Source organism: Heteronotia binoei, chromosome 11 (assembly GCF_032191835.1).
Source record: "Heteronotia binoei isolate CCM8104 ecotype False Entrance Well chromosome 11, APGP_CSIRO_Hbin_v1, whole genome shotgun sequence".
Classification (NCBI taxonomy): domain Eukaryota; kingdom Metazoa; phylum Chordata; class Lepidosauria; order Squamata; family Gekkonidae; genus Heteronotia; species Heteronotia binoei.
Window position 1 is genome coordinate 24226703 of NC_083233.1, and position 16350 is coordinate 24243052.

At 52.3% G+C, this 16350-nt stretch overlaps 1 protein-coding gene across 1 annotated transcript in view; it reads left to right on the forward strand.

Moving 5' to 3' along the window:
• Nucleotides 1–13651: 13651 nt before the first annotated feature.
• Nucleotides 13652–16350, forward strand: part of BCORL1 (BCL6 corepressor like 1) — a 41963-nt gene continuing 39264 nt past the window's right edge. The window contains 1 exon segment of the mRNA XM_060249676.1: nucleotides 13652–13790. The gene's annotated coding sequence lies outside the window, so the exon portion shown is untranslated.

A 16350-nucleotide genomic window follows, 5' to 3' on the forward strand; every position in this document is an offset into this window, starting at 1 on the left:
CAAATATAACAAAGAGCTTTGTAACATCTTAAAGCCTCATACTTTTGCTATAGCATGAGCTATAGCCAAAGCCGGCATTTTCAGGTGCTCTAATAATATGGCTTCCCCTCTGAAAAACAACACTGATATTAGAACAAAGTTTTGGTCCAGTGGCACCTTTAAGACCAATAAAGTTTAATTCTGGGTATAAGCTCTCATAACTGCTAATATGCCAATAAAGGTCTATAAATGAATAAATTAATTAATTAATTGTAAGAAGTGTGCGTGCACACTTAAGAACATAAGAGAAGCCATGTTGGATCAGGCCAGTGGCCCATCCAGTCCAGCACTGTGTCACACAGTGGCCAAAAAACCCAAGTGGTGGACCTCTTGGTGGCACTTGGGTTTTTTGGCCACTGTGATACAGAGTGTTGGACTGGATGGGCCATTGGCCTGATCCAACATAGGTTCTCTTATGTTCTTAAGTGTGCATGCACACAAAAGCTTATGCCCAGAATTAAACGTTATTGATCTTAAACGTTTGTTCTATTGCTTCAGGCCAATACAACTACCCACCTGAGTCTATCTTCACAGAAAACACTGAGAACAGAAGAGATATCCAGCTAAGACCTCACAATGAAAGAAATATCATTCAGCCAACTTATAATCTTTTCCCAGTACTTTGATTTTGTGTTGTGTGGGTATGTTATATATGCAGAAATAAAAAGCCAGTGGCTATCCTCCGCAGCCCGAAGTCCTGGATCACAGGAACAGGTTCAAACTGCTCTGTTGGCTCTACCTCCTTTGCTTCCCAGTTGTCTGATAATCCCACCATTTTGTTCCCTCATGTCTGCGTCAGTCTCCCCCATGAATCAATAGAAAAATGACAATGTCCCCTTTCATTTAAAATACTCCTCTTTTAGAATTGGTTGGAAAAACGGCTTGAAAAAATCTTAGCACACAGTGGTGTGGATGTTGTCGTGGCCTGCTGATTTATAAACTGCTTACGTTTTGGAATTTGGCGAGCAGCAAAATTCGGGCCTGTTCCAACATTCCATTTTCAGCTCCCCCCCTCCCCAAGTGGGAAACAGTAAAGCTCCAAGTCTTGGGAAACCCTCAGGCGATGCAGCATCTGCGGGTCCCTTTAAGAGGTGGTGGGAAGAGAGAAGCCGGGCTCAGAAATGGAGAGTTTACCAGAGACCTCTAGGAATGTTGTGACTTTGCACGGGAGGGCGGGCTGCTACTTCCTCTACACGCAATTGGCCTCTGGCCTTCTAATGCTCTCCCCCCTCCCCTCCTTTTTTCTTAACGTTGTTGAGGACATGGAGGAGCATGATCTTATTTCATACTGTGACAGTGTGAAAGTTACTAATTGAACATCCTGTGCAAACTGGGAATTATCTCTCTTCTGTTTCTGTGGGCCCTTTGCACCGTCTTTGCCTTGGGCAGGGGTCTCATTTCTGCTGGGTTTGACCCCGCAAAAGATTCAGGTTCAAATCCTTATCCATGAAAATTATAATAACTGTTTTGCTGAGTCAGACCAACGTCCCATCTAGTCCACTATTTACTATCGTGCAGTTGCTGATTATGCATCTGGGACAGAAAGGTTTTGATGTTTCGTGTGTCTAGAATTCAGGGCTACATTGCTTCAGTAAATGGTGGTTTTGTTTCACTGCCATGGCATGCTCAGTCTCGTGTAAATGATGCTATGGAGGTCACAATGCTTGTTTTGTACCCCTTTTAAACTTTGACTACAAATGTCTTGGCCTGCTGGACTCTATTGCCTTTTGGCCTATTCCATATTTTCCTTCTCTGTACCGAGGTATAACCTAACCAGGATGGCTCAAGGCTAGCCCAGTCTCATCAGATCTCTGTGGCTAAAAATGGTCAGCCCAGGTTCGTATTTGGATGGGAGACCACCAAGGAAGGCAAGGGTGGCTATACAGAGGCAGGCAATGGCAAACCGCCTCTGTTATTATGGGGTTGCCATAAGTTGGTTGTGATTTGATGGCATTTTATACGCACACATCAAAGTGAGCTTGTATGTGCTAATTGAGAATAGTGCTGTTTCTGATGAAGTGGGCTGTAGTCCACAAAAAACATCTTCCACAGTAAATATGTTAATCTTTAAAGCACCACAGGATTTCTGGGAGTGCGTGTGGGTTTGGGTTGTGTCCTTATAAGAATGAACAGACTGGGAATAATTGGAGAGGGACAGCCATGTCAGCCTGTTGCTACACAAATAAACAGGATTGTTGGAGTAAAAGACTAGCAAGTCTTGTATTTGAGTATAGCTTTTTGTAGACACTAGTGGTGTGATGGTTATAACGTTGGGCTAGAATCTGGGAGACCCAGGTTTGAATCCCCGTTCTGCCATGGAAGATTGTGAGATGATCTTGGGCCAGTCACAAACTCTCAGCCTATGAGGACAAAATGGAGGAGCGGAGAACAGCATAAGTCTGATTTTGGTCTCCAGTGGGGATGGGGGGAAGTGAGGTAAAAATATTTAAAAATGTTTAAAATGCTAAAAAAACCCACCTTTGGAGATAGAGCAAGATGGGTAGCTGTGTTAGTCTGTCTGTAGCAGTAGAAAGAAGAGCCCCGTGGCGCAGAGTACTTCAGTCCTAAGCTCTGCTCATGACCTGAGTTTGATCCCGGCAGAAGCTGGGTTCAGTTAGCCGGCTCGAGGTTGACTCAGCCTTCCATCCTTCTGAGATTGGTAAAATGAGTACCCAGCTTGCTGGGGGGAAAGTGTAGATGACTGGGGAAGGCAATGGCAAACCACTCCATAAAAAGTCTGCCGTGAAACATTGTGAAAGCAGTGTCACCCCAGAGTTGGAAATGACTGGTGCTTGCACAGGGGACTACCTTTACCTTTTAACCTTTAATAGTAGAAAAGAGCAAGACTCCAATAGCACCTTAAAGACTAACAGGATTTGTGGCAGGGCAGAAGCTTTCATTAATTACTGCTCATTTTTTTGATACCTGAAGAAGTGAGCAGTGACTCACAAAAGCTCATAACTCTGCCACAAGTTTTGATTTTAAACAACAGTCTTATGGAAGCCTGGAAAGTCTTGCTGTTTTCAAACTGAAAATACTTTCCTCCATCATAAAAAAGAGGCTTCTAATAAGGGCATTTTTTTCCTGGAAAGAGAGGTACTGGATCTCTCAAGAAGGAAATGAAGGGGAAACACACAGGTGCCCCTCATGAACTTTTAATTATTATTTTTTTTAAGAATTTTGTTTCCATGAAAAGGTTCCGGAACTTCATTTTCCCAGGGAAAAAGCCCTGCTTCTAAAAGTAATACACCTGAGGTTAGGTGATTCCATCTCACAGAGACAAGCGGCAGCCATAGGCTAGACCAGGGCTGGCCAAACTTGCTTAACATAAGAGCCACACAGAATAAACGTCAGATATTTGAAAGCCACAAGACATGAATGTCAGATGCTTGAAAACAGGAAGGAAGGAAGGAAGGAAGGAAGGAAGGAAGGAAGGAAGGAAGGAAGGAAGGAAGGAAGGAAGGAAGGAAGGAAGGAAGGAAAATAGATGGGGTAGGGTGAAACGAAAGCAACTTTAACTTTAAATGCATTCTCCAAGCCATCAGCTGTTTTGGCGAAGTGATTTAAACAGAGAAATGCCTTTTCCAAGCCAGCCAACAGGGCTCAGTGGGGGCTTCGAGAGCAGCACAATATGTGTGAATGAGCCACAGTTTGGCCACCCCTGGCCTAGACGGCTGCTGTGATCTCTGAAGCGCGAGGCGGCCAAAAACTCGGCTGCTCCCTTTGCCCCCGGCAGAGAACAACCTCTCAGGTTTTCTGCTTTCTCGACCGCGTCCGTGTCGCGATGAAGGGGGACTGCCCTCTGCACATGCTCCAAAGACCTTGCAGCCGCGGAGCTGGAGAGTGCAGGCAAGTCCTCGGCCGTCTTCCCTGGCTTGAGAAGGCACAAGAGCGGGGGCCCAGCGGCGTCACGCGGCCACTGGCTCCAGCAAAGCTGTGGGGGGGGGGGAGAGTGGATCGCGACACAGGCCCCCTCCCCTCTGAAGACTAAGGTCAACAGTTGTCGCTTCCTCACTCCCAGCATGCAAAGAGCCACGCTCCACCAGCTTGCAGCAGCAGCAGCGACTGTGCCTCGCTTCCTTTGCCCCCGACCCCACCCCGCGCCTCCCCCCGGGCGCTCTCCTTTTTTTTTTTTTTTTTTTGCAATACGCCGAGGAGAGAGGCTCCCATCCAGCTTTGTTCCCCCGCAAGGCTTTCGCGGGAGCCTCTGACGTTGCATCTGTCAGCGCGGAAGAGGCATTCGAAGGGCCAGCCCTGGAGCTCCAAGTGGAGTCGGGGAAGGGGGGGGGGTGGAAACATTCAGACCCGCTTTGTCTCCCGGAGGAGCAACAGGAGGGGCGTCTGCTCTCTCGCCCCCCTCCCCCAAGCCCGCCGTGCCTCCGGCTCTGACGCTTCAAAACGACCTCCTCGAAATCAGCCTACGCTGCACACCTTCCCATGCCGTTCAAGGGCAGGGAAAATGGTTAGCTAGCGTGTTGGGCTCCCGACTGTAGAGAGAGGAAAGGAAAGGTCCCTTGTGCAAGCACCGGTGACCCGGGTGCAAATCTCCACCCGGAGGCGAGTCCCGCTGTGAGACCTCGGGTGCTTTCACACCCCCTAAAGAATGCACTTTCAATCCACTTTGCAACTGGATTTTACTGTGTGGAACTGGCAAAATCCACTTGCAAACGGTTGCTGAAATTGATTGAAACTGCATTAGTGACCCTGGATCTGGTTCCTGTCCTTTAACTCCGGAGCAACCTGGCAGGTCTGTTGTGAGGATAGAATGGGAGAAAGGCAAATAATGCACTTTCAGTGTACTTTACAACTGGATTTTACTGTGTGGACCGGCAAAATCCACTTGCAAACGGCTGCTGAAATTGATTGAAACCATATTAGTGCCCCTGGATCTGGTTCCTGTCCTTTAACTCCGAGCAACCTCGCAGGGCTGTTGTGAAGATAGAATGGGAGAAAGGCAGAAACACGCTACTCTGAGCTCAGGAGAAACCGTGAGATTGAAACAAAAAGAAGGAGATTGAGATCTGGAGGAACCTGGAATAGAAATAAACGTTGCATCAACATTTCTGTAACATTCAAAGTTGGGCAGAGCCGGCCCTCCCCCCCTTGAGTGTGGCCTGAACATTTGCCACTTGGGTCTGTAGGACTTTGTCACCATTTTATGCTTTTCAACCAGAACAGCGGTTCATGGAAATTTAAAATACACACACAAACATTACAATTAACATTCACTGCAAAGATTCCTTGGGAAGGAGAGGCTTTTCTTAAGAACAACCCAGCGCCTTCTGCCCCATTCAGACTGGGTAGGAAAGGAGGAAAAGAATGTAGGGAGGGGCATTTTTTTTACTTGATTCCATCAGCCCTCCCTGTTAACAGAAATCTATTACATGGCATAGAATACTGGCCTTTCTTTGCTGCCAGTCTAACAAAACCTACTCTCCCCCCTTTAATTTGTTTCTGTGTGGAGGGAGGGATACCAAACTCCCCCCCCCCCATAATACCAGGACTCGAAGGCACTCAGTTAAATGGATCAGCAGTTGATTGGACAAAAGTAGACAAGAGGCATGTAATTACACTAAGGGTTTCACAAGATGTTATCAAGGTGGCTTCAAAAAGGGATGAGCCAAACTCATGAAGGATATAGTTTCGGGTGGGAAGCCATGTTTGTTTAAGAGTTGTGGACTCTCATCTGGAGAACTGGGTTTGATTCCCCATTCCTCCACATGCAGCCGCTGGGTAACTTTGGGTCAGTCACAGTTCTTTCAGAGTTGTTCTCCCAAGAGCAGTTCTCTTAGAGCTCTCTCAGCCTCACCCACCTCACAGGGTGTCTGTTGTGGGGAGAGGAAGGGAAGGAGATTGTAAGCCGCTCTGATAAATCTAATTCTTCTTCTTCTGGTAGATTCAAGTCCAGCAGTACCTGAGAGACCAACAAGACGTTCAGGTTATAAGTTTTAAAGAGCTTACTCTTGAAAGCTTATAATTATAACTTAAAATCTTGTTGGTCTCTGAAGTCTTTCTGGAGTTGAATCATGGAGTAGACGTTTCATGGCTATTAGCCATGATGGCTAAGCTGACTCTCCATATTCAGAGGCAGAATAGGAGCATCAGAGTGAGAAGGTTGTTGCCTGCATGCCGTCTTTTTAGGGAGTGGATGCTGAACTAAATGGACCTTTCATCTGGTCTGGAGGGACTTCCATGGTCTTCCCTTAGTTGCTCAGTCCGTCTGCTACTTGGTGTGCCTTTCAGTGTTCTTACTGAGAGCATCTTCCCCTCTCCCTCACTGGAGGCAAAAATCTGTGAGACGTATTAGCAATCTAGCTTTGCATGTGCACTGCACTGCAGCCTTTTGGGTCAACTTTCCATAGTTTAGGGACTGATTCTCACCAAGCACACTTGATTAATGCAGTGCGTGCCACACAACTTTCAATTGCAGGCTGTCATGCACAGAACGCCATAAGACAGAACTCTCAAATAATTTGAGAACCACTTTCCATTTTCTGTTAATAATAAAAGCAATGCTCCAGTCAAATTCAGTGCACAGATGCAATATCGTAGTTGCACATTCCTAGTTTTACAGGTGAACAAGAAATAACGCTCTTCAGTGGAACACGTCAGTCAGCAAGGACTGGTTCACATGTCAGCGGGCAGGCCTTAGATTCAGCAGGAGCTCACAGGAGCACAGCTCCTGAACCTTTCTGATGGTTCCACCTCCTCCTTCCCACCTTGTCCACTGAACAGTAGGTGCAGCTGCATAACAATCCCTGGATGAGCTCCACCACCTTTTTTCCTACAAAACGACCCCTGGGTATCATAGTTTCATTACTGTGCCCTTGCAACACACAACTGCCTCCATTAAAAAGCACCTAAGTCCCTTCTGTGGCATTACATTTGTAACAGCCCAGTTCTTATTTATTTATTTTGGAATATTTACCCCGCCCTACCCCGCAAGTGATAAGTCAGTTCAGACTTGTGAATGCATCCCATCAAGTAATGCACCAACTGTACAGTAGTCAAACGTGGAGGAATATGCATGCATGAATCAGCCCCTTAAATCTGGCTGATAAGAAATGTGAGATCTCCAGTAAGGTCAGTCTGAAGGGCCACCTATACCCTCCCAGACCAGTCTTCTTTCTACTACTATTTATGATGATGATATTGGATTTATATCCCACCCTCCACTCCGAGTCTCAGAGCGGCTCACAATCTTTATCTTCCTCCCCCACAACAGACACCCTATGAGGTGGGTGAGGCTGAGAGGGCTCTCACAGCAGCTGCCCTTTCAAGGACATCTCTGCGAGAGCTATGGCTGATCCAAGGCCATTCCAGCAGCTGCAAGTGTAGGAGTGGGGAATCAAACCCTGTTTTCCCAGATAAGAGTCCACACACTTTACTACACCGGCTCAACAGTCAGCTGCAGGACATCAACGGTCATGTGCAGGGCATCAGCTCCCTCCCTCTGCCCAGCTTATACATTTTTCTGCAGTACAGAGTATGTTCTGTTCTCTTGGACTAGCCATGTTCCCATTTTCTTTGAGCTAGAAGAAGGGTTGCTTCAGTTTCAATCTTTTATGACAGGAGAGCACCAAGTATAGCCACAGAGATGGTGATACTGTTCAACTGCGTGCCTTCTTTGTCAATTCTGTCATTTTTACTTGGCTTTTCTTTAGTACTCAAAATACTTTGCAGACATTTTGCCAGTTATTCTCACAACAGCACCTGCGCAGCAGGCCAATATTATTACCACCTTATTACAGATTGAGGGCTGAAGCATGTGATTGAAGTGAGGTTGGAACAAGGGTCGTCTTGGCACATGGTCTCAGGGTCAGGGCTTGTTTTGTAGCAGGAACTCATTTGCGTATTAGGCCACACACCCCTGATGTAGCCAATCCTCTAAGAGCTTTACAGGGCAATTAATAAAGGGCCTACTGTAAGCTCCAGGAGGATTGGCTACATCAGGGGTGTGTGGCCTAATATGGAAAGGAGTTCATGCTTTAAAAAAAGCCCTGCTCAGGCTCAATTCAGACATTACACCAAACTCCATTAGGACATTAACTACGGCCTGCCACAATGCTGAACTGTCAAAACAGTTATATATATATATAACTTCCATTTCTATGTATCTGAAGAAGTGTGCTTGCACACAAAAGCTCATACCTTGATAAAGGTGCTTAACGTAAGAGCCACATACAATAAACGTCAGATGTTTGAGAGACACAAGACAGGAAGGGCAGAAGGAAAATAGATAGGACAGTGGGAGGTGGAAAGAAAGCAATTTTAACTTCAAATGCATTCTCCAAGCCGCTGGCTGGGCTGGGCTTGGCTTGGCGAAGTGATTTAAAGAGACAAATGCCTTCTCCAAGCTGGCCCATGGGAAGGTGGAGGCTTCAAGAGCCACACAATATGTATGAAAGAGCCGCATATGGCTCACGAGCCACAGTTTGGCCACCCCTGGTTTGGTGTGATGCCTTAACTGCCAGGCCTTATTCATGTGGGTAGGTGTGTTGGTCTGAAGCAACAGAACACTGTTTGAGTCCCGTGGCACCTTTAAGGAGAACAAAGTTTTATTCTGAAGAAGAGTGTGTACACGAAAGCTTACACCCAGAAAAAAACTTTAGTTAAGTCTTAAAGCTGTCACTGGACTCTAACTTTGTTCTGCCAAGCCTTAGTTGTAGATGTCACTCCAACTGTGGCAGCGTCTGCGCTGCAGAAATGGGGGTGCTGGGAAGAGGCAAAACGAAAGCAAAAAAAGCAGCTTTGAATTTCAACATGCAGAGCAGATGGAAAATAAAAGGAGCACTAAACCCTGGTTTGCTTGCATATTTGGAGGCTCAAGCTACAGTTTGGTCTGTAAACTGGAAGCCATGCTTTGGTCTGACATTTGACCTGTGGCCAAGATAGCCTCAAGAGATAGAAGGCCGACATCAGGAAGAACCTGTGTCTCAGGCTTCAATGGCAAAGGAGATTTTTTTTTTCAAGTAGGATCATAGAATCACAGTGTTGAAAGGGGCCATACAGGCCGTCTAGTCCAGCGGTCCCCAACCTTTTTGGCACCAGGGACCAGTTTTGTGGAAGACAATTTTTCCATGGACCGGGGAGGGGGGCAATGGTTTCGGGATGATACAATTGTGCACTTTATTTCTATTAGTTTGGGGTAGTGGTTAAATGTGTGGACTCTTATGTGGGAGAACCAGGTTTGATTCCCCACTCCTCCACTTGCAGCTGCTGGAATGACATTGGATCAGCCAGAGCTCTTGAAGAGTTGTCCTTGAAAAGGACAGCTTCTGTGAGAGCTCTCTCAACCCCACCCACCTCACAGGGTATCTGTTATGGGGGAGGAAGGCAAAGGAGATTGTGAGCCGCTCTGAGACTCTGAAATTCAGCGTGGAGGGCAGGATATAAATCCAAAATCATCATCTTCTTACTATTATTATTAGTACTACATTGTAATATATAATGAAATAATTATACAACTTATGGCCCGGTTGCTAACAGGCCATGGACTGGTACCGCTCCACAGACCAGGTGTTGGAGACTCCTGGTCTAGCCCAACTCCTTGCTCAGGGAAAGGATCAGCCAAAACTTGAGCATCCCTGATGAGTCCAGCTGCTGCTTAAAGACTGCCAGTGAGGGGGGGCCCACCACCTCCCTAGATAACTGATTCCACTGTTGAACAACTTTTACTATTAATTTCTCCCCCTAATATCCAACCAGAACCTTCCCGCCCTTAATTTAGATGCATTATTGTAGGTCCTCTCCTCTGCTGCCAGAGGAACAGCTCCCTTCCCTCCTCTAAATGACAGCCTTTCAAAAAAGAGAGCAATCGTGTTCCCCCTCAACCTCTTCTCCAGACTGTATGTTCCCAAGTCACTCAGCCTTTCCTCATAGGGCCTAGTCTCCAGGCCCCGATCATCCTCATCGCTCTCCTCTGCACCCACTCCATTCTGTCCACATCCTTCTTGAAATGAGGCCTCCAGAACTGCACACAAAACTCCAGGTGCAGCCTGACCAATGCAGTGTACAGCACAACTATGACATCTTGTGATTTGGATGTTATGCCTCTGTTGAAACACCCCGAGATCACATCGGCCTTTTTTGTCACTGCGTCACACTGGCTGCTCATATTTAACTGATGGTCCACGCATACTTCCAAGATCTTGTTCACGTACACTGCTCCGCAGAAGTGTATCCCCCATCCCGTATTCATGATGTAGAACTTGGCACTTACTCGTGTTAAAATGCATCTTGTTCACAGTACTCACCTAGACAGGGGAGTTATGTTCCTCAGGCCCATCTTTGCCCAGTACCCATCTGCTAAGGAAACGCACCACTGAGCACTGTTGAACAATATGGTCTCAAGGGCCAATTATTCCCTAAGATATCTTCAGGCCTGTTCCTCTGGGGCAGCTGCAAAACCATGGTCATGTGTTGACCGCCTCACAAGCCTGTGCCTGATGTTTTGCGGTGTGGTATGAAACAAATGCCAGATCTGAATGGTACTCTTCTTCTTTCCCCCCAGTTTCACAAGAGTTACTCTGAGTTTGTGACCAAGTGACAGCGGTTCACGGGGGGGGGGGGGGGCAGAGAACTTTGCAGGAGGATTTCCCAGGCACTTTGGCCAATAGCTGTGCCACTGTCATTCCTGCTAGGAAGGTTCAGATGTTCAAGCATTGGCAGTTTGTGCAGGCAGAGGAAACAGTCGCTACGGTGGCTGAGAGGGCACCTTCCTGAAAGAAAATACACCACTGGTAACATTTGAGGATACCTGTGGGGATGTAGAGAGGAAAGGTGAGCCAGAGGTATTGGTGAGAGAAGGATACATCCTTCAGGGATGAAGGTCATGCAAAGGTGTCCCTCACCTGGGGTAGGGCAGGTGATAGCCAGCATGTAGTTAAAAGCAACAGACTCTAATCCAGCAAACCCAGTTTGATTCCCCACTCCTCCACATGAAGCCTGCTGGGTGACCTTGGGTCAGTCACAGTTCTCTAAGAACTCTCTCAGCCCCACCTACCTCATACCATGTCTGTTGTGAGGAGAGGAATGGAAAGTGATTGTAAGCTTCTGTGAGGCTCCTTAGAGAAAAGTGGGTTATAAAAACCTACTCTTCTCATTTAATGGAGGTTTAACTATGGACAGTATGAACATAGCCCTGCTTGACAATACTCACTTGTGTGGGCAGCACAGCTTAAACTGATGCTGGTGGAATAATTTCCTTCAGCTTTAAACCCTGTCCAGTTTTTATAGATTTGAAACTGCAGAAAGAATCTTTAATATTATGGGGGCCGGCCAGGAATCTTAAGTGGGCTTTCCTACAAAAGTCTGAGCAAAAGTGAGAATTTAAAAGAGAAAAAAAGGGGAGGGGAAGAGTTGGAAGAGGGAGGGCTGGGGGAAGCAAGTCAGTTCTGAAGACAAGACGACCATCACTTAACGTTTGCCAGTCCCTCTTTGCGGTTTTATTTACCATAGTTCCAACAAACCCTATTCAAAGTTATCTCCAGGAGAATATGGGATTATTAAGCTTAAAAAAAATTTAAAGGTGTTTTTTTTTAAAATACAATGTTGTCATATAATATGTTCCTCTTGAATTCAGGATCCTTGCTGCGAACGAATCTTAAGATCCCTTTGGGGACTCCAGGCAAAGCACCGCCCACCGTGGCCTCCAGGAAAAGGCAGAGTGGCAAAGTTTTGAATGGGCCAAACAAGGGTGTGGTGGGACTACAAAAGCTAATCCTCGCCTGCCAGTTGGGGATGGAGGCCTGGGGGGACCAGTCCCAACTCTCCGAGGAAGGCAAAGGAGAAGGACCAAGGCAGAGGCTCGAGCCATCCAGAGGAGCACCGGTTCGAAGCCGAAGGAGCCGGAGGTGTGGCAGCGATCGGGGCGCCGAGGTAGGCTACCGGGGAGAGGTCTGGGCACAGAGGGGGCCCGGGGAGGTGTCAGCTTGGCAGGAAAGGGAGGGGGGCCGAGGTCGGAGGCCCCCAGCCCTAGACGGCCGGGGGTGGCGCCAGGTTAGGGCAGGGGGCAAGAGTCTGGCAGTGGCCTGGGGGTGGGAGAGGAGGGTCCCGGCCGCGCAGAGGGGGAGGGCCTTGGGCAGCCGGGCCCAAGGGAAAGGGAAGCCGGGCTCGCTCCTCGCCGAGACGGCCCACAGGGGGGCCGGGCTGAGCAAGGGCGGCGCGGCGTGGTGGGGGCTCTTCGCCTGCGCTGCTGCTGCCGCCGCCGGTGGCGAGGTGGGACTGGCGATCGCGGCCTTCGAAGCCTTCGAAGCTCGAGCAACTTCTCGGGGCAGGCGAGCCCGGACGGCCGGCGGAGGAGGAGGGAGGGGAGCGTGGCCGCCGCCGCCGCCGAGGTAGGTGGAGGGAAGCCGGAGCGCGGGGCAGGCCAGGCGGGGGGTCAAGCCCGGCAGGCGAGCCGCTCCTCCGGCCGGGCTGGGGCGCCTCCCTCCGGCCGCATCTCCCCAAGAGGCGAGCAGGCGACGGAAGGAGGTAGGCAGGCCAACCGCTCCCCGGGGCGCGCCGGTGCTGATCACGGCTTGCGCCGCCCAGGGAGGGAGCGAGAGGGAGGCAGAGAGGCTCGGACGCCGCCGCCGCCGCACTACGCCACGGCCCCGAGGGGGCGCCCACCCACCCCTCCACCGCAGGTGCGGAACCCCCAACCCGCGCCGCAGTTAGGGCTGCGCCAGGTACCGCCGGTGCGGCCGCCCCGCGTGTCGCCTCGCCGTCCCTCCTTCCCCCCCTACCCCGAGTCGTCGGCGCACCGCCAGGCTCCCGGAGCAGCGCGCTCGCCTTCGCCCCTTTCGCAGGCTGACCCGGGAGGAACCGCGCACCTCCGAGTCCTCTCTCCGCCGACCCAAACCGCGAGCTCCTCCGCGCGCCCCGGGATTTCCTCCCCAGCGCCCGGGATCCCGTGCGGGGTTCCTGCGCCCCACTTTCTTACATCTCTCCCTCCCCCCCCCCCCAGCCTCCCAGGAAGGGGCCCAAAATTCATCAGCAGGAGGAAACCCCCCCCCTTTCCCCAAATAACACACGCATATCCCGGAGGCTTCGTGTACCCCCCAGCCCACCCCGGCCTTTCTTGCTCGATCCCCGTGACCTCATCGATGGGGAGGGCTAACGAGGCTCTTGGATTGTGGTGCCCACCCGAGGGCTGTTCTGTGCGTGTGAACAAGCAGCCGTGGGCAAGGGGGGGAGCAGAGCCTCGGGGCAGGAGCAGCTGCCTCCTCCTCCCCCCCCACCCCCGCCCGCTCTTATCTCTCTCCCTCCCTCCCCTCGGGTGGAGGACGGTCGCCGCCCTTGCCCCCCGCCCTTGCCCGGCCCCTCCCCCTCCTCGGGCAGGGCGCAAAGCCCCTCCCCCTCTCATCTCTTCCCCCCCCCTTCCTCCGATCGCTTCTCCGGACTCGGCTGGCTCGGAGCCCCCTCCCCTCCCCATACGGGCAGGGCCAGGCGCGGTGCAGCCTGGGAGGTGTAGTCCGCGGGGCAAGGCCCGGCCGGGGTGGGCGTGGGGTCCCGGCGGGCGGCCGGACTACGCTTCCCGGCAGGCCCCGCGGCGGCAAGCCAGCAGCAGTCGGCGGCCGCGGCTCGCTCTCGTCCTCACACTCGGGCTTGCCGCTGCCACAGTGCCGTCGCCGTCGCCACCGCGGCTCGGCGAGTCTTCCTGACCGGCCCTGGCGTTCCCACTCCGCCGGCTCGGCTGCTCTGGGACTCGCCCGCCGCCGCCGCTCGGACGGTCTTTCTCCCCGGGCGGGGGCCCGCCCCGGGAGCAGGTGCGTGAAATGGCTCCCCCCCCCTCTCCCGGGCCCGCTCCCCCCCTCCGGCGCCATCGGGGGGAGGGAGGGAGGGGGGCCGACGTGCGAGTGGGGTTTCTATGGAAACAGGGAGCGGGCCTTGGGACCGCGGCCCCTCTCTTTCCCCCCCCTTTTGCGGAGGTCCCGTCCAGGACAGGACGCCGCCGGTGACAGCAGGGCCGGGCGGCGGCTCTCGCCTGCGGGGATCCCCGACGGGGAGGGAAGCCTCTGGCGCCCTGCACGGAGAGAGGCTTTGTCGCCTTCCCCCCGCTCCCAAAAACTCCCTCGACGGGCGGGACTCCTGGTTTTCTCCCTCCTCCCCCCCGCCCTCCTCACCCCTCCTCGCTGGCGTGCTTCCTTCCGTCGACGGAGCGGACAGACCAGACGGCCCCGGGTGGATTCCCCTTTTGCTGCGGCCTTCCGAGAGGGTACAGCGCTGGGGTTTTGCATGGCAGGGGGCGGAGGCGAGTGGCGTGGTTTGCACTAGGGGAAGCCGGAGGAGCACGGCCGACCGTCCCGTCCTTTCCGATTTCGAGCGGGGGGCGGCTGGCGTGGGCGCGAGGCGATCGGACGGGCGAAGAGGAGGCGGCATCCGCGGCGAACGGTGCGGAGAAGCGGGGGGGGGGGGGGGCGGAGAAAGACACACAGCCGCTCCCGTCCCGTCCGCTTCCTTCGAGGGCGGCCTTGCCGCTCTTCGCTGCCTCCTCCTTCTCTCTCTTTCCCCCGAGAGGCGAGGGCGATGCCGGTGATGGCCCCGAGGGGACGGGCAAGGCAGCCTAGATCGCCGTGCGGGGGCAGGGAGGAGAGAACAAACGCCACACCAGCTAGCGCCGTGAGCAAACTCAGGGACTCGCCGAATGTTAGACGGGAGGGATGGAGATGAGGCCTCTAGCTGGAGGCGGAGTGGCCGGGGAGCCCGGGCACCCGATGCCACATTTACCACAAGGCGGGAGAGGGGGCGATTCCCCTGAACCTGGGTGGGAAGGAAAGGGGGGGCCTAGACTGTCTGGCACCCTAGGCAAGGCTTACGTCTGCCACCCCCACCCTCTCACCACTGATAATGTCACCAAGGCACATGGGGGCACCCAATTTGGTGCCCCCAGAAGGCCGGCGCCCTAGGCAGTTGCCTAGTTTGCCCAGTGGCAGAGCCAGCCCTTGGTGGGGGGGAGACGAGTAGCTGCCGTTTGCTGGGGCAACTTTTGGTGTACTGGGGCATGTGGGTGGTCAAGCCGAGATGCCCTTCTTGGTTACCCCTTCCTGCGGGCAGATCCGCATGGAAAGCTGTGTGAGATGGGCCTGCCCTTTCAAATCGGATGTCTGGGTGGGTTGCATGGCAGAGAAAAAGAGGAGGGGGGGGGCTGGAATGGCTTGCAGAGCTCAAAGGGAGAAGGGGGGCAGAGAGGAGAGAGAGAGAGGTTTGGGGCTTGGCATCTGAACCCAGCTGCTTTGGTCTGCCCAGGTGGGAGCCGGAAAAGAAGAGCGCTAAGCAACCCAGACCTCGCTTGCAGCCACCTCCGCCTCCAGGTTGGCCCCCCAAATGGCAGCCGCCCAGAGGAGAGAGCGCCTTTGCATGTTTACTGTTGTGTAGTTTCACCCTGCCAAGAAAACCGGAGCCTGGCGGTGGCAGGAGGGGGGGGGAGTGGAGGGATGGGACCTTTTTGAAGCTCAAATGGGGATGGGGGATGTGCTGCAGGCATCGCGTCATCGCCTGGACAATCCTGGCTTTGGGCAGGGAGGCGGCTGGGTCCCCCCCCCCTCTTCTTCAAAGGGGTCTGGCAGAGGGTTTCCCAGCCTTTTGTAGGCTGCTATGTCTTTCTCTTTTTTTAAAGCCCAAACCGTGATGCTAATCTGCAGCTGCGACAGGTTTCCACGGTGAGGCTTCCCTGCCAGGCTGCAGTGAGCAAACGGGTGAGGGGGAAACCTCGCTGTGCCCACTGCCGGAGGGGGGGGGGAGAGAAGCTTAACTGGGGAGGGGGGAGACGCTGCAAAGTTTGCGAGAGCGCTTAGCTTCACTAGGGATGGGTTATGATCTTTGCATGCTTTGAAGCACATTGTCTTGGTTGTGCACCTTTAAAAGGGGGGGGGGGAGGTCTGCGTGCAGCAATCTTCTTGGCAGAAATGGGGGGGGGGGTTGTGATGTAGGTACCTGCCATGTTAGACAGTAGAGATGGAGGGTTGGATTTGGAGAGGGACCTCCTCTTTGAGGCCTGGGTGCTGAACCGTCTGTCAAAGCTGGTGGGAAGGCACTGCTAGAATTATTCCTAGGTCAAATTTGGTGCGTGTGTATTGACCTGCGTGGTGGTCTTCAAAAAGAAATACAGGAGTTGATTTGCTTCCTCCATCTTAGAAATTCTGCTTGCTGTGTCGGCCTTGATCTGTGGTTATTCGGTGGTAAAAGGGCAGTATTCTGAATGTATTCAGAGGCAGTGTGCCACGATGAGCCCTTGCTCTATTCAAGCCTTCGTGGCATTCTGTTTAGGATGCAGACAAAAGGCCTTAAGACGATGGGGCTGAAACCTCTCTCCTCTCCTCTCCCCTA